This window comes from Chelonoidis abingdonii, chromosome 4, assembly GCF_003597395.2.
Source record: "Chelonoidis abingdonii isolate Lonesome George chromosome 4, CheloAbing_2.0, whole genome shotgun sequence".
Taxonomy (NCBI): Eukaryota; Metazoa; Chordata; order Testudines; family Testudinidae; genus Chelonoidis; species Chelonoidis abingdonii.
In genome coordinates, this window is record NC_133772.1 from 77,871,446 (window position 1) to 77,888,625 (window position 17,180).

The following is a 17,180-nucleotide window of genomic DNA, read 5'->3' on the forward strand; positions in this document are numbered from 1 at the left end:
TCCTCACACGCACTTCTTCTTCTCTGGCTCCTCCCCACCTGACTGGAGTGAGCTCCTTTTTAAACCCAGGTGCCCTGATTAGCCTGCGTTGATAGGCTGCAGGTGTTCTAATCAGCCTGTCTCCCCTAATTGGTTCTGGCAAGTTCCTGATTACTCCAGTGCAGCCCCTGCTCTGGTCACTCAGGGAACAGAAAGCTACTCACCCAGTGACCAGTATATTTGCCCTCTACAAGACTCCTGTACCTCACTGGTTTGGGTCTGTCACAGGATGCTATGTCTGCTCTATTTTATTGCCTCTGTAGGCTGAACATGTGCACACACCAGGGGCTCCTTGCACCCCTCCATTACCTCCCAAAAGCTCTGCGTGCCTCCCTTGCATCCCTCTCTTTTTCAGGAGCTCCATGCAACTTTCCCCACCTCCTTCCTTATACCTCGGGCTCTGCATGTACCTCCATTCCCCTCTCCACCCATTCCAGGATCTTCCATTCTCCCTCTCACCTGTCAGGGGCTATGTCAGGCTCCACCCCACCCCCATTTTTCTTCTTTCTGTCAGGGAGCTAGGTAATTCACGGTGTCAACATGTTAAACTCTATTGGGAGAATGAGCAAAGATGAGATGGATTATTGTTCTGCTGGAATGGGTGCCATCAACTGGTTGTTTGATCTATAGATGATTGCAGAGTTGTCTGAAGTTGTGGCTGTGCTGGGAAAGGGGCTCTGTGTGTCCCCCGTTTGTTTCTTTCTGGTTTTCAAATTTTCACCAAATCAATAGGGTTTTGCCCACTGATGCTTAGAACAATCCCGGAAATTTTAGAATTGTTCCGATACAGTGTTCAAAAGTTACCACCTATGTTAAGACAGACTCAGAAATGCCATTGAGTTAAGCGTAAAGCCTCATATGCTCAGCCAATTAGACGTGCACAGCACACACAACAAATCCACTTTGTGTGCACACAGCATACCACAGAGATCTGGCTCTAAATCATTTCTTTCTCCCCCAGCAATGTGATTGGCACCTAAACTAATTTCCCAACAATGACAGCCTGGGGCTGGCATGAGTCTCACCTCCTGGGGATTCAGAGGGGTTGGGAGCAGAACAGAGAGAGAAGCTCACTCTAGGACAGTCGTCCCCAACCTTTATGTGGCCAGTAGCACATTCATTTTTCTGAAGAATGTGACGGGCGCCAACAATTGCTCACATACAGGGCCGGTTCCAGGCACCAGTGGAGCAAGCACATGTCTGGTGAAGCACATGCTACAGGTTGGCATTCTGTCCATTCTGCAGAGTCAGAGCATTTGGGGGAGAAGGGGCGGGTGTTGTTGTTTTTGTTTTTTTTGGGGGGGGGGGTGGCACCAGTTCTGGGAAGTGCAGAGAGAAGCTGGACAGAAGCCAGGAGGACAGAGAACACTGGCTTCTGCAGCCTGCAGCCTCAGAGTTCTCCGTCCCTGGCAGGCGCAGGTCCACGGCTTCTCTCCAGCTTAAGCCATGGCCCCTGCCTGCCAGGAACAGAGAACACTGGCGCCCGCAGTCTGCAGCCCCGGAGAAGCCGGAGAGAAGCCGCAGCCCTGTGCCTGCCGGGGACCGAGAACACCAGTGCCCGCAGTCTGCAGCCCCAGAGAAGTCGGAGAGAAGCCGCAGCCCTGCACCTGCCAGGGACCGAGAACACCGGCGCCCGCAGCCTGTAGCCCTGGAGTTCTCTGTCCCCGGCAGGCACATGGCTGCGGCTTCTCTCCTCTGCTGGACACTAGGCAGGCGCACATAAATGCCCTAACAGATGCCATGGCACCCACGAGCACCGTGTTGGGGACCACTGCTCTAGGAGGACAAGGATAGGCGACTGGCTGCTGTTGTGCAGTTGTGTCTCCTTTTGGTGTGAATGGTGACAAATGAAAATGCTGTACCACAGCAACAGCACCATGTGTGTTGTTGCCTTCCTTTGCCTTTTGGTTGGCCTGCCACCACAGCACCTTCCCTTTTGCCTATCATTGGCACTCGTCTCTGTCATGCCCCAGGTTCTGCATCTCTTTGACATGTCCCCAAAGACGTTTTTATTGCTGCAGGAATTCTGCAGTGGTGCCTGCACGACCCCTACTCCCCACAGACTGAGGAAATCCAGGATCTTTCCTGGACCAGCCAGCAGCATGTGCTTTGCCTGAGGTTTCCTTAGCTTCAGCTTTCCCTGGAGCCAAACTGGTGCGCTTGCAAAGGTGGGCTAGCAGGAAGAATGCCCTTTCCAAAACACCCTGGGGGTTTAAGAAGTGGGGGTGAGCTTATGGGCACTTGTGACCTCTGGGCAGTAGAGGCCAAAAATTCAACCAAAGCAGTCACAGCTGCAGGGACAGCCGCATTGTGGGATTGTTGTTGGAGGTCTGTTTGTACAGTACGGGTAATGAAGCATCCACAGAGGAATTGTGCCATGGAACTGGGCTGGTAGGAGATCTCACATCACTTGGGGATCTCATATTGCTTCTCTGGCAGGAGTTCAGGGGTTTGTTGGCAGAACTCAAAACTGAGTCTGGTGTGGCCACATACCAGGCTGTGCTGCCAAAAGGCAAATTACACTGGTAAAATTTGTAGTGAAGACCAGGCCCAATGCTCCTGAGGATCTGGCAAAGTCCACCCAGACTGGCTGCCTGGTGCCTCTCTCCCATGGAGGGCTCACTGTGAGGCAGCTGATTGTTCAGGTGATGCTTATTCTGTGACTGTTCAACATTTGCAGAGCACGGTCCATGCAGGTCTAAGGTTTGGTTGGGTACCATGCAGGGGATTCAATGTTCCTTTGGGGTCTGTTTCCTGTCAGCAAAGACTCAGCCACCCGAGCGATGATTCACTCCCACACAAGGCCAATGTTTTCCCAGTTTCTAATTACATATGAAATGTACTTGGGGGAGCAGAGGGAGGGGAGGGAATCTGTCAGACACAGAGTCCCAGGCTCTTCCCAGCAAGTCTGGCGGAGTCATGTTCCCCTGGCGGTGGCCTAGCAATTTAAAACCAGCCAGCAGGTGCAGCTGCCCCGACTGGAGTCTGACCTAGGCTAGAAGACAGAGCCAAATTGTCTGGGACTTTTCAACATTGCTCAGAAACAACAGGTTTGGGGCAGCCCGGTCAGCTGATTGGGCTTTACATGTGGCCTGATTCATGCCTCACTGCTCAAGGGAGGTTTCGGGGCCTAGGGACATTCTCCCATAATCTTTCTTCTGCTGAAGTTGGAGTATCCTTTGCTGTCTTGTCAGGGTGATGGTCAGCAGAGCAGCATTGTCTCCGTGCTGCAGGGACCAGCGCATAGTACTCAACACAAGAGGAGAGAAGCAAGAATAAGAGGAAACCTGCCCTAGCAACCTATATGTGTGCCCAGAAAATGCAACCTACCCCATACACACAGCAGCTGGGTCCCTAACCAGGCCTGTGGCCTTAGCAGCCATGGCCTTAGCAACATGCTAAGACGTATATGTACTCATCTCAGCTTCACTGGTGTAGCTGGGGATAATTCCTCTGATGTCAGTGCCGTTACTCCAGATTTACACTGGTTCTCTCATTAACGACCTCCCAACTTAAAAGTTCCTGTTTCATCTGTGGCAGGTTTTGAGCAAGGAGGGGTTCGTTTCACACCCTGCCTAGCAATAGAAGAGAAAACTGCTTCAAGCACTGAGAGAGAGAGAGCCTGGCTAAATGTTATGATGCAACCAGAGATTCAGCAAAGGATCAAGCTGAACCTGCGCTGGTCTGAGGAGCTCCAAGATGTTCTTTCAGGTGGCAAGTTTGATGGAGAGTTAGTCTACAGCCTCACTGCAGAATTATCTGTGTTTGCAAATATGATTACAACACAAACCTGGTCCCTCTTCCTCTCCCTCTTTCCCCCTGCACAAACAATCACGGCACAGCGTTGGCTAATGCCTGTTGCACATGAAACCAAACCATCGCTGAGGCTTGCATACGGTTTTGGGCCTGTTTGGTGTGGCAAGGGCCTAGGGTCTGGCAATAACTGATATTTCCTGACAAGGGGAAAACTTATAAATCCATACTACCATGTGACCAGCTAACACAGAAATTGGATGCATTGAGCATGAGGGCATAGTCTAGCATCTATAGCCAAGATGATAATAGTCCTGGGGGGAGGGGGGGAGGCATAGCCTGTGGTATGTGCTCCAGGCACTACTGATCAAATGCTCCTTGTGGAAAGGTTGATGCAACCTGCAAATTCTAACCCTGGGCACTTGATAAGCAGGCTGGGCAGGGAATAGAGACAAGACTTCTCTGGACACAGCAGGGAGAGGCTGTCAAGCTGACCAGGGAGGGAGTGGGCAGAGAGGGGCTTCATTTCTAGAGATAGAAGGATTTCTTTTCTCTATACAGGGGTGGCTTTAGGGATTTTGCCGCCCCAAGCATAGCAGGCAGGCTGCCTCTGGCGATTTGCCTGCGGAGGGTCCACTGATCCCGCGGCTTCAGCGGACCTCCCGCAGGCATGCCTGCAGGAGGTCCTCCAAAGCTGCGGGACCAGCGGACCCTCCGCAGGCATGCCTGCGGGAGGTCCACCGAAGCCGCGAGACTAGTGGACCCTCCGCAGGCAAGCCGCCAAAGGCAGCCTGCCTGCCGCCCTCGCGGCGCTGGCAGAGCACCCCCCGCAGCTTGCCGCCCCAAGCACGCACTTGGCGTGCTGGGGCCTGGAGCCACCCCTGTCTCTATAACTAGGTTAAGGGGGGAGGAGTTTGTAAAGTAGTCAGATGAGGTATGTTATGCACTGTTTCTTTTGATTTGCTACCACTCTCTCTCTCTCAATTAAATCTTGCTTTTGAAAAGATTGCTGTTGTCTAGATAACTTCACACTTATGACCCCAATGAGACAAGAATCCTTGATCTCTAGAGAGATTTGCTGAATATCAGGAGTGCTGGAGCCTAAGGCTCCCCTCTTCATGGTGTCAGTCACACAGGGTATAAACAGAGGTTTCCTCTCCTGTTAGGGTATTCTGCAAAGGATGGTGGCCAGCTAACCTAGGGGGAAAACCGAAAGGCCAAGGAGGAGATATGAGTTGGCAGAAGCGTGGGTGACAAGTGGGTCCTACGCTCACTGGCCAGCTGGCAGGCTGTGTTCAGAACTGCTTTAGGATGTAGCCCTATTTGAAGTGTGTTTTACAAGTTCATTCTGTTGCAAAGACAGGGCCTCACTGCCCTGACCAAGAGCCCAGGGGAACTCTCAGGCTAAAGGGCAGGATGCTGCTGCAGTAGCCCTTCCATTTCTCACTAAGCAACTCCATAGTTAAAGGAAGGATGGGCCTGATTCTGCCCACACACATCCCAACTTTATGTCCATGTCAATATAGCTACTTGTGATTTGCAGTTGTGGAATTCCAGGTAAAAATCCACCACAGTGCATAAGTGCTGGAACTAGAAGCACGGGGTGGGGTGGGGAAGGCCTGCACCCTCTGGCTTGAAATGGTTTCCATTACATACAGGTTTTATAGTTTGTTTCAGTGGCTTTCAGCACCCCTACTATACAAATTGTTCCCATGCCCCTGCCACAGTGTCCCCATAATCTGTTCAGTCAATGCACGCTGCTAGCAGTCAAACACTATAGTTACTAGCTCTCATCAGGAACGTTGAACTGCACCTTTAGCCAAGATAGCAGCTGCTCAATAGCAGCTCTGGAAAACATTTCTGAGGTGGTGTGTTGAGCCCTACTCTGCGCTGGAGTCTAGGACTATTTGAAGCGTGTGAAAAGTGGCAGAAGGGTCATTTGTACCATGAAACTTGTTTTGTCAAATTGTTGTTGAAAGGACAGATGGAACAGAGTCAAAGAAATGGAGTAAGCTGTATCTGTCTGAACTGGCAGAGCGGTGGATCAGAGGTGCTGAGGGCTCCTGGTGGGGTTACAGATACATAAAAGTGATGGGAAGTGTTGCATATACGAGGCCACTGGATACCTGTTTGGATTGATCAGTATCTATATGGGATGTATTTGCCACTTGACAGCTCTCTTTACAGCTGTCTATTTCTTCAGCTGAACAAAACCCTAACTCTCCTGGGATTCCTTCTTGTGGGCGTGTCTGCTCCCCACAAAGGATCTATGGGAAAGTCCAAATAAATAACTTGCCCTTCTCTCCAGAAGATCTCACTTCCTCGTCCTAGAGTTTTTTCTCCCACTCTCTAGCTCCTACCCTTGAATACAGACCCTGGCAACAGTACCTGCTCCATCCCAGGCTCTCTTTGTTAGGAGGCAAGTGAGCTGTTTGTTTATCCTGCCCTCTTCCCACATGCCTTGCAATCCCCCACTGTCCCCCTTAGATTGCACTTCTTGCTGCTGAGCAGAAGCGTAGAACAGGGTAATGCTGGACTCAGAAGAAACTCCCCTTGCTTGTCTAGCAGGGCTATGTTCCACTACCCTCTTTGGAGGGTGCACTTGGCAGCTGGCTTGTGCACAGCAGGGAGCATCAACCAGCATCATCACTGCTGGTGCCACACACAGGGACCCAGAGAGCATGCCAATGGCCTTTTTTATCCTGAGGGTTGTTCAGACCCAACGAGGGGAGATAACTAGAGGAGGTCACTATCTTCATGGCTGTGTCCTGAGCAGCTCCTGAAATGTGAACCCAGAGTCGCTACTACTACTTCCAATCCTCTTCATTTTTCTCCCCTGGCTCATTCCTCCTATTTCTCTCTTTGCCAGTCCACTACCTGTGACCACTTAGACAAACTAGCCTACCCAAGCTGGTAGGTGAGCACACACCCATGTGCAGATGAGCACACTCCTGTGCCATGGTAAGCAATAAGAACAGATACGGCAACCCAGTCACCACTCACCAGACTGGTCACTCCAGCTCATGCCACAACGTTGTTTAGAGAGAAATTATGACACTTCTTATTTTTATGCAAGAGGAGTTTAAGTGAGTCTCCTCAGGGAGAAATATTTCCATCAAATTAACCCCATGCACCCCAAAGAGTATCTGCAACCACTCATAAATTAAATATGGGAAAGCACTATTTATCTAGGAACAGCAGCCAACTGGCTCCTGCACTGATGTTTATGGTTACTAATGATGATGGATCTGGAGTACAGGAGGGAGCGTCTCCTCCCTTAAAAATAAATAGAGATGGATTTCTAGGGGGTCACATAGGCAGCATGTTAACAGGGTCCTCCTTCCTTTGTTTAAAATTAGGGGCAAAGGATTCATTATCAGTACAAAGATGGAAGGACACTAGCTGTATACATATGCCAGAAAGTGGTCAGCACTCATGAGAGAGACTGAAACTAGCCCTGGAAGAAAGTGTGTCATCAGCACACCCAGGCTGGGATAGGGATGAGAGAGAGGAAGAGCGGAATAGGGTTGGGACAGATGAGATGTGAAGAGGGAGATTTCCCAGCAGGACTCTCTTGATTCGTGGAAGAAGGGAGTCAGGTGTGTGATAGGGACTAAGTTAGCTACTCTAGTTCCAAGATGACAAATGTTTATCGATCATGTGTTGCTTCAGAATTCTGATCCTGGCCTCTCCCTGCCCCTCTGCTCACAAGACACGCATCTGGCCTAGGTGTATATTTTTGGAAGCTGCTTTGCAGACAGCTCTCAAACCCCTGTCTCACACAGCCCAGCTGGCTCTCACCTTCCGCACAGCTCTTTGTTCCTCTGTTAAATTTATATATTAAAAAGGATACGGATAATGGGAAGATATTAGTTTGTAAGGGGTGCTTGGCAACCAAGCAGGGATGTAATATTCCCAATGTAATAACCTGACTCTTATCTTGTGTTTAGTGAGATGAACCATGGGATTAGGTCAAATCCAGAGTCACCAGATTTCTGCGTTAAGAAGAAAGTGGAATCTGCTTGCTATAATGAGAAATAATTTTGTGTCGGACAGAAGCCAGAGAGAAATGCCAGATGCCTTTCAAACGTCCTTTCCCAAGAGATGGCAAGAGGGAAAGGAGTAGGGTATTAATGCACTAACCTTTCATCCTTGCAGACCTGGCTTCAAACCTGAATTTCATCACAAATTAAAGTGATTTTAGGCCTCTCTCATTTTACAATAGCCTCCAGTTGTAGAGATCACAAATCACCATTCAGTGTGGCATGCTCAGCAGCCACTTCTTCCGAAAGGCTGAGGAATGGAAGAGCAGAGGGGACTGCAGGTCATGTTTTATATGACCTTGAACCTCGGACTTCACCTCTCTATATATTAGGGATTTGGTCCCATCACCTGTAGTTGTCACCCCTTCGGCCTTTGTGGATATGTCTGCTGCAATTAGTTACTTGTGCCAGCTAATTCAGGCTAAAGGGCTGTTTAATTGCAGTGTTGACATTCAGGCTTGGGGAGACCCTTCCACCTTTCAAGGTCCTAGAGCCCAGGCTCCTGACCGAGCCCAAACATCTACACTACAGTTAAACAGCCCATTAGCCTGATTTTTGTGAGCCTGAGTCAGCTGGCATGGGCCAACTGCAGGTTTTTAATTGCAGAGTAGACATACTCTGTGAGGCCACAGCTAACCTCCTGCTTTTCACCTGGTGAGATTTTTTTTGTAACAAGGATGGGAGAATATTCTCTCAGTGTGAAATTCTCCCTGGGCTCAGCAAATCTCTCACTCTTTGACAAACATTCTATTTTTTAATAACTTTAAAGTATCCTGTCTCTGACAGTGCTCAGTACCAGGTGCTTCAAAGGCTGGTATAAAACTCCACAGTAGGCAGGTGGCGGATGATCTGCCCCTACAGTAGTTCTCCTCCTGATGTTTGTTATTACAGATCAGCTGGAGCCCCGAAGCACCAGGTTTAATGTCTCTTCTAAAAGTTGTCACCAGTTGTAACTGTGGATAGTCTAGTTACCCGTGTAAATGTCTGTCACAGGCTGCCTGGACTCATTAAGAGGGAATCAGCACTGGCCTCCCATTGGGGTCTGACAAAGGGCACGTGGCCCCTATAAAGACCCAGGAAGGCACAGCAGGGAGCTGATCAGAGTTGTTTGCTACATGGGACCAAGAGAGAAGTGGCTGGGAGATACTAGTGAGGAGATATGGCCCAGAGGGACAACTGATGAGAACTGTTAGAGAAAACTGGCCAGAGCTGGGGAGCCTTGTTGAGTAAAAGGCTTCCACAGGGACCCTAGGTAAAAGGGGAGAACCAGCTCTGTAAGGGTAGCCCAAACCCAGAAAAGGAGGATTAATTCTGGAGGGATGTTCTCATGACCAGGGGCTCAGCAGAGGTAGGACTCAGAGACAAAGGGACCAGGGGGCCTGGGGAGTAGAACACTGAGGAGAGTCTTTTCTCTCAGATCATCTGTGCTGGGGACTGCGGGAGAAGAGTTCCAAGAAGCCCTGAGAATTGTGTGAGGGCCCAGGAATAAGGGCACAGGAACTGAAGAAGAGGGACTGTTGACTCAAGTAACTGGCCTGGCACCAGGCAGAGGAACTGCAGAATGGAATGGGGGTTGACACTTGGGCGGGTGGCCTGTAGGTGGTGACCTGTTTTACTCTGTGGTTTTGCAGGTTGCCTTACCCTGAGGGATCTGCTGATAGTTTCACATGCATAAAATTATGTAGAGAAGCAGGCTTGAATTGGACTCTAAGAGGGACAACATTCCTTTCCTGGGTGACAAAGGTGACCCTCGGTCTGAAGTTTGGTGGAAAAGATGGGTATCTTCATTAGTCCCAGGGAATGTAGGGGAAACTGAGGTAGGACATGCCTGTGTGGCTCCAGTTGGATGTAGGAAGATGCCCTAGTGGGCTGTGCGGGTAAGCCAGTTATGATGTCCCACCCCTTTTTGAACCTTGTTAAGTTCTTGGCCTTGACAACTTCCTGTGTTAATGAGGTAATGAGTTCCACAGTCAAACCCCAATTTATGTAAAACAGTATTTATCTTTTTTGAATTCCATTGACAAATGTCCCCTTGTTTTGTGTTACGAAACAGGGAGCGCACAAGTTCTCAGCCTACCTTCTCTGTGCCGTTCATTATTTTATATACTTGTATTATGTCTGCTCTTATTTGTCCCCTTTCCAAGGAAAATCGTCCAAGTCTCTTTATAGGAAAGCTCTTTCCAGATCCTTGATCAGACTCATTGCTCTTCCCGGACCTCTGTAGCTATGCAATCCCCCTCTGGACATGAGGTGACTTGAACTAAAGGCATTATAATAGTCTCTGTTATTTGCCACCTCATTCCTTAAGCATCCTAACATTTTGTTTGCTTTTTTGACACTGAGCAGAGGTCTTCATTGAGCTGTCCACAGTGATGCCTACATCTCCCCACCCACCCCCTTTTTTTTTTAATTAATACATTTAATTTAGAACTCCATGGTGTATAAGTAGCTTACATTTTCCCCTCTAATCTGCATTACTTTGCATTTATGGACACTGAATTTCATTTGCCATTATGGTGCCCAGTCAGAGCTTGTCTATTTCACTGAAGTTCCTTGCACACCTCTCTTGTCCTACCTCACTGCTTCCCCTTCCCAAACCACTAATAACTATACTGTATTAAACAACCCAGGACATAATACAGCACCTTGAGGCCCCCACACAGTTAATCTTTGCCATGATAAAAAAATGACCATTTATATCTACTCTCTGTATTGTCTCCTAGACAGTTTTGATCCATGACAATACTTTTCCTGTGATAACTTAACTTCTTTAGTAGCCTCTTGTGCAAGACCTTTTTGAAGGGAATCTGAATAAATTATGTCAACTGGTTCTCCTTTAGCCACTACTTTATTGACCTGTTCAACGAATTCTAAGATAATTAGTGAGGCATGATTTTCTTTTGCAGAATCCCTGCTGACTGGACCCTGTTATATTCTGATGTTTCATTGCTCTGTTTTTTGTTAATTATCATTTCAACCAATCTGCCAGGTAAGATTTATTGGTCTATAGCTCACCAGATCACCCCTACAGCCTTTAATGTTTTGTATAGGTAAAATATTTGCTACTTTCCAATCCACTGGAACAGAAACTGGTTTTTAATGAGTGCATATTTTTGTTAGCAGCTCAGCTGCCTTATATTTCAGCTCCTGCAGAGCTCTTGGGTGTAAACAATTTTTAAATCATCTGTTTGCTCCAGTATCTCTTCTTCTGACACCTCACTCTTTGAGACCACCTCACCTTTATGGAGAGAGAGAGAGACTGGAGTAAATCTCCCCAACAGTCTCACTGGTGAACACAGATCCAAATAATTTAGCTTCTCAGAAATGTCCTTAATTGCTCCCCTTAGCACTGTTGATCCAGCAGACCCACCAGTTCTTTCACAGACTTCCTGCTTGTGATACATTAAAAGAATCGCTTTGTTTTTATACCTTTAGCTAATTGCTCTTTGAAATCCATTTTAGCTATTCTAATTTCCCTCTTACTGGCTGCTTTAATTTATGCTCTTGTTTTATTGGCTTCACTAGTTCAGATTTCCAAATTTTGAAGGACTTATGTTTGGTTCAAAATGGTTGCAAGTGTGTCTAGTGGATTGGAGCAGGAGCTAGGAGTGGGGAATCCTGAGTTCTGTTCCCAGCCCTGCCACTGATTTACTCATTTTTAACTAATCTGTGCCTCAGTTTCCCCTTCTGTAACAGGGGGATAATGATCCTGACCCATCTCCCAGGAGGCCTATGAGGCTTACTTCATTGCTGTTTATAAAGCCATTTGAGGCCCAGTTATGGGAGGTGTTAGAGAAGATGAACATAGCATGGTAAAAAGCAACAAAGAGTTCTGTGGCACCTTATAGACTAACAGATGTATTTGATAGCATGGTAAGTGTAACCTTTATGGAGATACATGATGGCTCTTTCTGGAGAATAACTGGCTAGTGACGTCCCCTAACTGAGGAGATTGTGAGCTCAGCAAGGTAGACATACTTCCTGTGCTGGCCCTAGAGAGCATGTCTGTAGCTGAAAATGAAAAAGGGATAAGCATGAAACAGACCAGCTGTTTGCAAATGAAACACAGATTCTTAGAAATTAGCTTAAGGGGAGCTGTCTGGCTGGCTCAGGGAGCTAGCTAACGGGCTACAGAGCCTTTTGTTTCTGTCAGTTGCTCCCTGTCCAGCCCAGGTTGACCATTCCCATATGGTGGCTCTTGAGTGGATCTTGTGTGGAATGAGTTGATGAGTATCAGTCTTGGTGTCCATGTCTCACACATGAACAATATGACTCACCAACTTGCTGTTTTGTTGGCAGCCCCAGAAAGGACAGGGACAAGGACTGAATGGGCCATGAATATCATACCAACTTCTCTGAAGCACAGGCACTCTCTCCTTCCAGGATAGGTCTGAGGCATATTAGCATGAATGCTTTGGACCTGATTCAAAAGGCCTTAAGTAAGGAATTGGCATGACCAGTAACTGGATCATCAGTCTTCAGAGCTGTCATTCCAGCCCCATCCACCTGCACTCAGTGACCCATCTATCCAGAGAGCTGTTTGGGGAAGGGAGGAAATTTGGAGTCTGGTGTTCTTGACAGAGAGAGAGAGTCAAGACCCTGCTACCAAAGTTCTCTGATCAGCAGCACAGAGATGCAGACACACCTACAGTGGAGCACCCATAGGACACTAATTGAAGAACAAAGGGTTTGACTCAAAGGAGACATGGTGGATGAGTCATGGCTCATAGACAGGCATAGGGGGGCGGGATCAGGACACAGGCATCACTAGTTCTGTAAAAGCCCTGTAGGGAGCTGGATATCCCCTCACTAGCCCTCTATGCCAGGTTACACAAGTGTTCCCATGGGATGCAGTCTACACTATTAGGTAGGCATGCTCTCTAGCAAGAAACTGCCTGCTACAAACGACTGTGTCCTGGGCCAAGTTGCAGATATAAGTCACTCGCCACCTTGGAGGGTGGTGCGGAGGGGCTATGCAGCAGTCGAGTCCCTGGCTGATAAGTTCCAATTTAGAATGGCAGTGCTGTCACAGTGATGGGGGGGGGGGGTTCCCACCCTGTGCCATCCCTTTGGGGAGGCCACTCCTGTCATCAGTATTAACTTAGCACAGTGCATATGCCCTCTCCTCCACCAACAGTGACTGGCCTGTGAAAAAGTCATCCTGTGCATTCCTCACCATTCTTGCATGCTAACACCAGGCCAGACACAATGAGGGTGACCACATTTGTTGGATAGGAAATAAGGGAAAAACCACATGAAAAATAAGGGACAATACTTTATTTTAAGGGACATTTTAGGGACATGCCCTTTTCTTTACCGTATCATGTATTTTTTTCTCTCAGGTGTACATTTCTGTGCCCCATAAGTGTACAGTGCAATTATCATAAGGGTCCATTTAATGTTTAAAAGGGTACTTATCAGTTTAATACAAATGGGACAAGTGGTTATCTGCCCCTTTCACTCTAATGGGGGAGGTAAGGAAGGGAGAGCAGCTGGCTACAGCTAACCAGAGAGACACAATTTCCTTTCAGGAAATAAGAGAACAAAGCCAAAAAATTCAACAGAATTGGAGGAGCTGTGTCCAGATCTCCTGTTCCACCACTGGAACTCTCTGTCATATGAAATATCCACTGTCCAGGATGTCAGCAGTCACCTCATCCCATGGATCTCTGCCCTCACACAACAGTACTATAGAATCACAGATATTAGGGACACATTGGTATCCAGGCTGCACCCTCTCACTGCTTCGTCTAGCACCCTATCTAACCTGCTTGTGCATCTCTGCAGTGAGGGGGCTTCTCCTGACTTCCCAGGGGTGTTGCCTCTGTACCTATTATTCTGTGGTGCAAACACTGTTTAGGGACTTGCTCGCACTGTTCAGAATTTTCTGCTGACATTGAGACAGAACTTCAGCATTGTTCATTCACATCCATTTCCCCTTGTCCTGCTGCCAGCTGAGTCTGTGACTAATTCCCCCTCCTTAGCGGAGACTGCTCCCCTGAAGGTAGTTATAATCTGCTATCCCATCCATGAGTCTCTGCCTTGCCAGATGGTATAAATTTAGCTCCCTTGCTCTCTCCTCATTTGTCTCATCCTCCCAAGTGAGGATTATTTTTGTTGCCCTTCTTTGTAATGGCTCTTCTCCTTCTCTTCTTAATCAAGTCTGTCATCTTCTGATCCAGGGAGGGGCCTAGAGCTGCAAACGCTATTCCAGGGGAAAGGCCTCTCTCACTACCCCAGTGTGAGACCTGGTTCCCCTACCATTGGCTCTTCTCCCCATGACGTCACAATGTGAGCTCCTGTAGTGTCACAATATGATCTCCAGTATTGTCCGCACTTTGCCATCTCCCCTTGCCGTATCTCAACCTATCTCAGCCTCACACTTTCACGTCTTCCTGTCCCCTTTCAGCCCCTTCTGTTACCCTGTGATGTACCGTAACTCTCATGCACATGGCTGCAACATGCTGATGGAATGGGTTACAGGAATGACCTGTGGCTCAAGGGCTTCCAAGGACTTTTGTCATCTGACTCTCCAGAGATCTGCTGATGTTTGTGCTCCACTTTGCTCACCTTCCTCTCAGGTATTCAATGATTTAAAAACAAAATCCTATCTTGCTTTTATATAAGAGGCAAGGGGCTAGATCCTGGCCCCAGACATGTCTCTTTTGTAGTGTTCCTGCAGAGCAAAGGACTATAAAGCTGCCCTAAGTGGGCATGCGGAATCCCTGGATGGTATAGGATGGCTGTAACTGGCTGTGCCCTACCCTCGCCTGACCCTGCCTTTTTCTCCCTAGCGTGAACAAATGTTTAGAATGCTGTGAGAGACCTGGGTTTAATTCCTGCTCTGTCACAAACATCTTCTGTTTGTTAGGCAAGTCACTTAGGCTTTCTGCCTCAGTTGCCCATCTGTAAGCTGGAGGTAAGAGCCCTTCTCTACCTCCCAGGATCAATCTCTTAAAGAGTGTAAGGCACTGATATTCTCATAGCAGCATGAGCTATATAAGTACCTAAGACAGATAGAAGGGGGCCATAAGCAGCCTGTGTAAATTAGAACAGCCAAAAGGCTTAATTTATGCTGAGGTCTGACCTGGCCCTATTGTACTAATTTCAGTGGGGTCTGTGGGACCAGAGTGTCAACAGTGTTAAAATGACCAGTCGCTGTCCAACATTAAGTTTTAAACAAGGTTGTGGCTTTGAGTACAGAGTTTCTTGGCCTCCCATGGCAAAGGCAACATTAAAAATCATGTAAACCCTTTATTAAAATACAGAAAAGAAGGAGAAAGTTAAAATATTTGAAATGTAAAGCCTGCAGTAAAGCTGTCTTTTAACAACATCCCAAGTTTCCTTTTCCTTTAGCAGGAGAAGGTTTTACTAGGAGAACCCCTGTCTGACCATCTTTTCAACAGCATTAAAGAAGGTAATAACTATTGTGACAAAGTTCCTCCTCTACCTTGGTGGGTCCTGCACTTATTGGCAGATTTGCTCACCTCAGTGATCTTCCCCACAGTCTGGATCAACTCCTCCTGTGTCTGATCAGGAGTTGGGAGGTTTGGGGGGAACCCAGGTCTGCCCTCTACTCCGGTTCCACCGCAGGGCCCTGCGGATTGCAGCTGTCTAATAGGCTCTTGTAACAGCTGCATGACAGCTACAACTCCCTGGGCTACTGTCATAAAGCAGATAGCCTAAGGGTTAATGTTTCTTTTACCTGTAAAGGTTAACAAAGGGAACCAACACCTGACCAGATGGACCCAATCAAACGGGATTGTTTCAAAGTCAGGAGGGAATTTTTGACTCGGGTCTTTTGTTGTCCTCTACTAATGAGAGAGGTTCTTTCTATTGTCTTATCTCTGTTTCCAATTTGTAAGTAAGGGTTGAAAACAATATAGGCCTTTTATGTTGTTTTGGGTGTATTTACAATTGTGTAAACTTGCTGGAATTCAAACTGATATCTTTTTGAATCAGAACTGTTTATTCCTATTTTCTTATAAGCAATAGCCCGGTATTTGTCACTCTTGATGCAAGTTATATTCATGTTTTCTTTTCTTTTTTTTTTATATAAAGTTTTTCTTTGTAAGACTTGTTGAAGTTTCTCTCGGAAAGGGTATTCTCTTTGTGTTAAGATCTACAGAGGGTAACTCGGCAGCACCAGGGATCTGGTGGGAAGGAAGACGAGATAAATCATCTCTGTTTCTGTGTTTGAGGTTTGTCTCTTGTGGACAGAGAGGGGACAGGCTTCTGTATGTGATGTAAGAAGATTGATCCAATGCTCTCAAGTTAGCCCAGAGAGGAAAGTCTGGGTGGGAGAGGGACGGAGGAAGGGAAGTGGAGTATTTCCCCTTGCCAATAAGATCTCAGAGCTTCTGGGTCTTGGGGGTCTCTCCAGGAAAGTTTGGGGAAACCAGAGGGAGCCCAAAACCCTGGAAATTTTGGATGGTGGCAGCGAGAAAGATCCAAGCTGGTACTTAAGCTTGGAAAGGTTCATGCTAAGCACCCAGATTTTGGACAGGCTAAGGTCCAGATTGGACAGAGGCCTTACTCACAGGCTACTTCCCATGCCCCCCAATACAACGTCTTTATCCTCAACCTCAGGACCTTCCTCCGGTGGCGATAAACACTGTACTCCCTACTCCTTCCAGCAGCACACCCTCTCCCTCTCCATCTCAGCTCTCTTGTGCCCTCTGCTCAGCTCCTCAACACGACACTTCCTCTCTCTGGCTCCTCCCACTGACTGAGTGAGCTCCTTTTAAACCGAGGTGCCCTGATACCTCCCTTGATTGGCTGCCAGGTGATCTAATGCAGCCTGTCCTGCCTTAATTGAATTCTAGCAGGTTCCCTGCATTACTCTAAGTGGCAGCCCTGCGCTGGTCACGCAGAAGAACAGAATCCTGCTTCTCCGGAGGCCAGGAGTAGCGCCTCCCTCAACCAGCTCCACTGCAGAGGAAGGAGGAGAGGGCTGCTGCTGCTGCGGCTGTTCCTGCTGGGCATACTGGGCCCTCGCTGCTGATTTGCTGCTGCTGCGTTACCTGCTTCTGCTTGCTCCCCTGCTGGGCTAGACACCACCACCCCACCCTCTCTCTCTGCTATCTGCTTACTGCTGGCTAGTAGATTTCCCCCCCCCCCTTGGTTCCTGCTTTAACTTCACTACAGCCCTAGGGAAAGGGGGGGGGCTGCGGCCCTGCTTCCAGAGAGGGGGGCATGAGGGACCCCGTCTTGTTGCTGAAGACATCTTCTGAGCGGGGTCCCTCCCTGCCTGGACGCGCAGTCACAACCACCACGAGCTGCGGCGCTGCTGTGCGTGCTGGCGAGCTGTTGGAAACCTGGAGGAGTGAAGGAGGAGAAGGGACC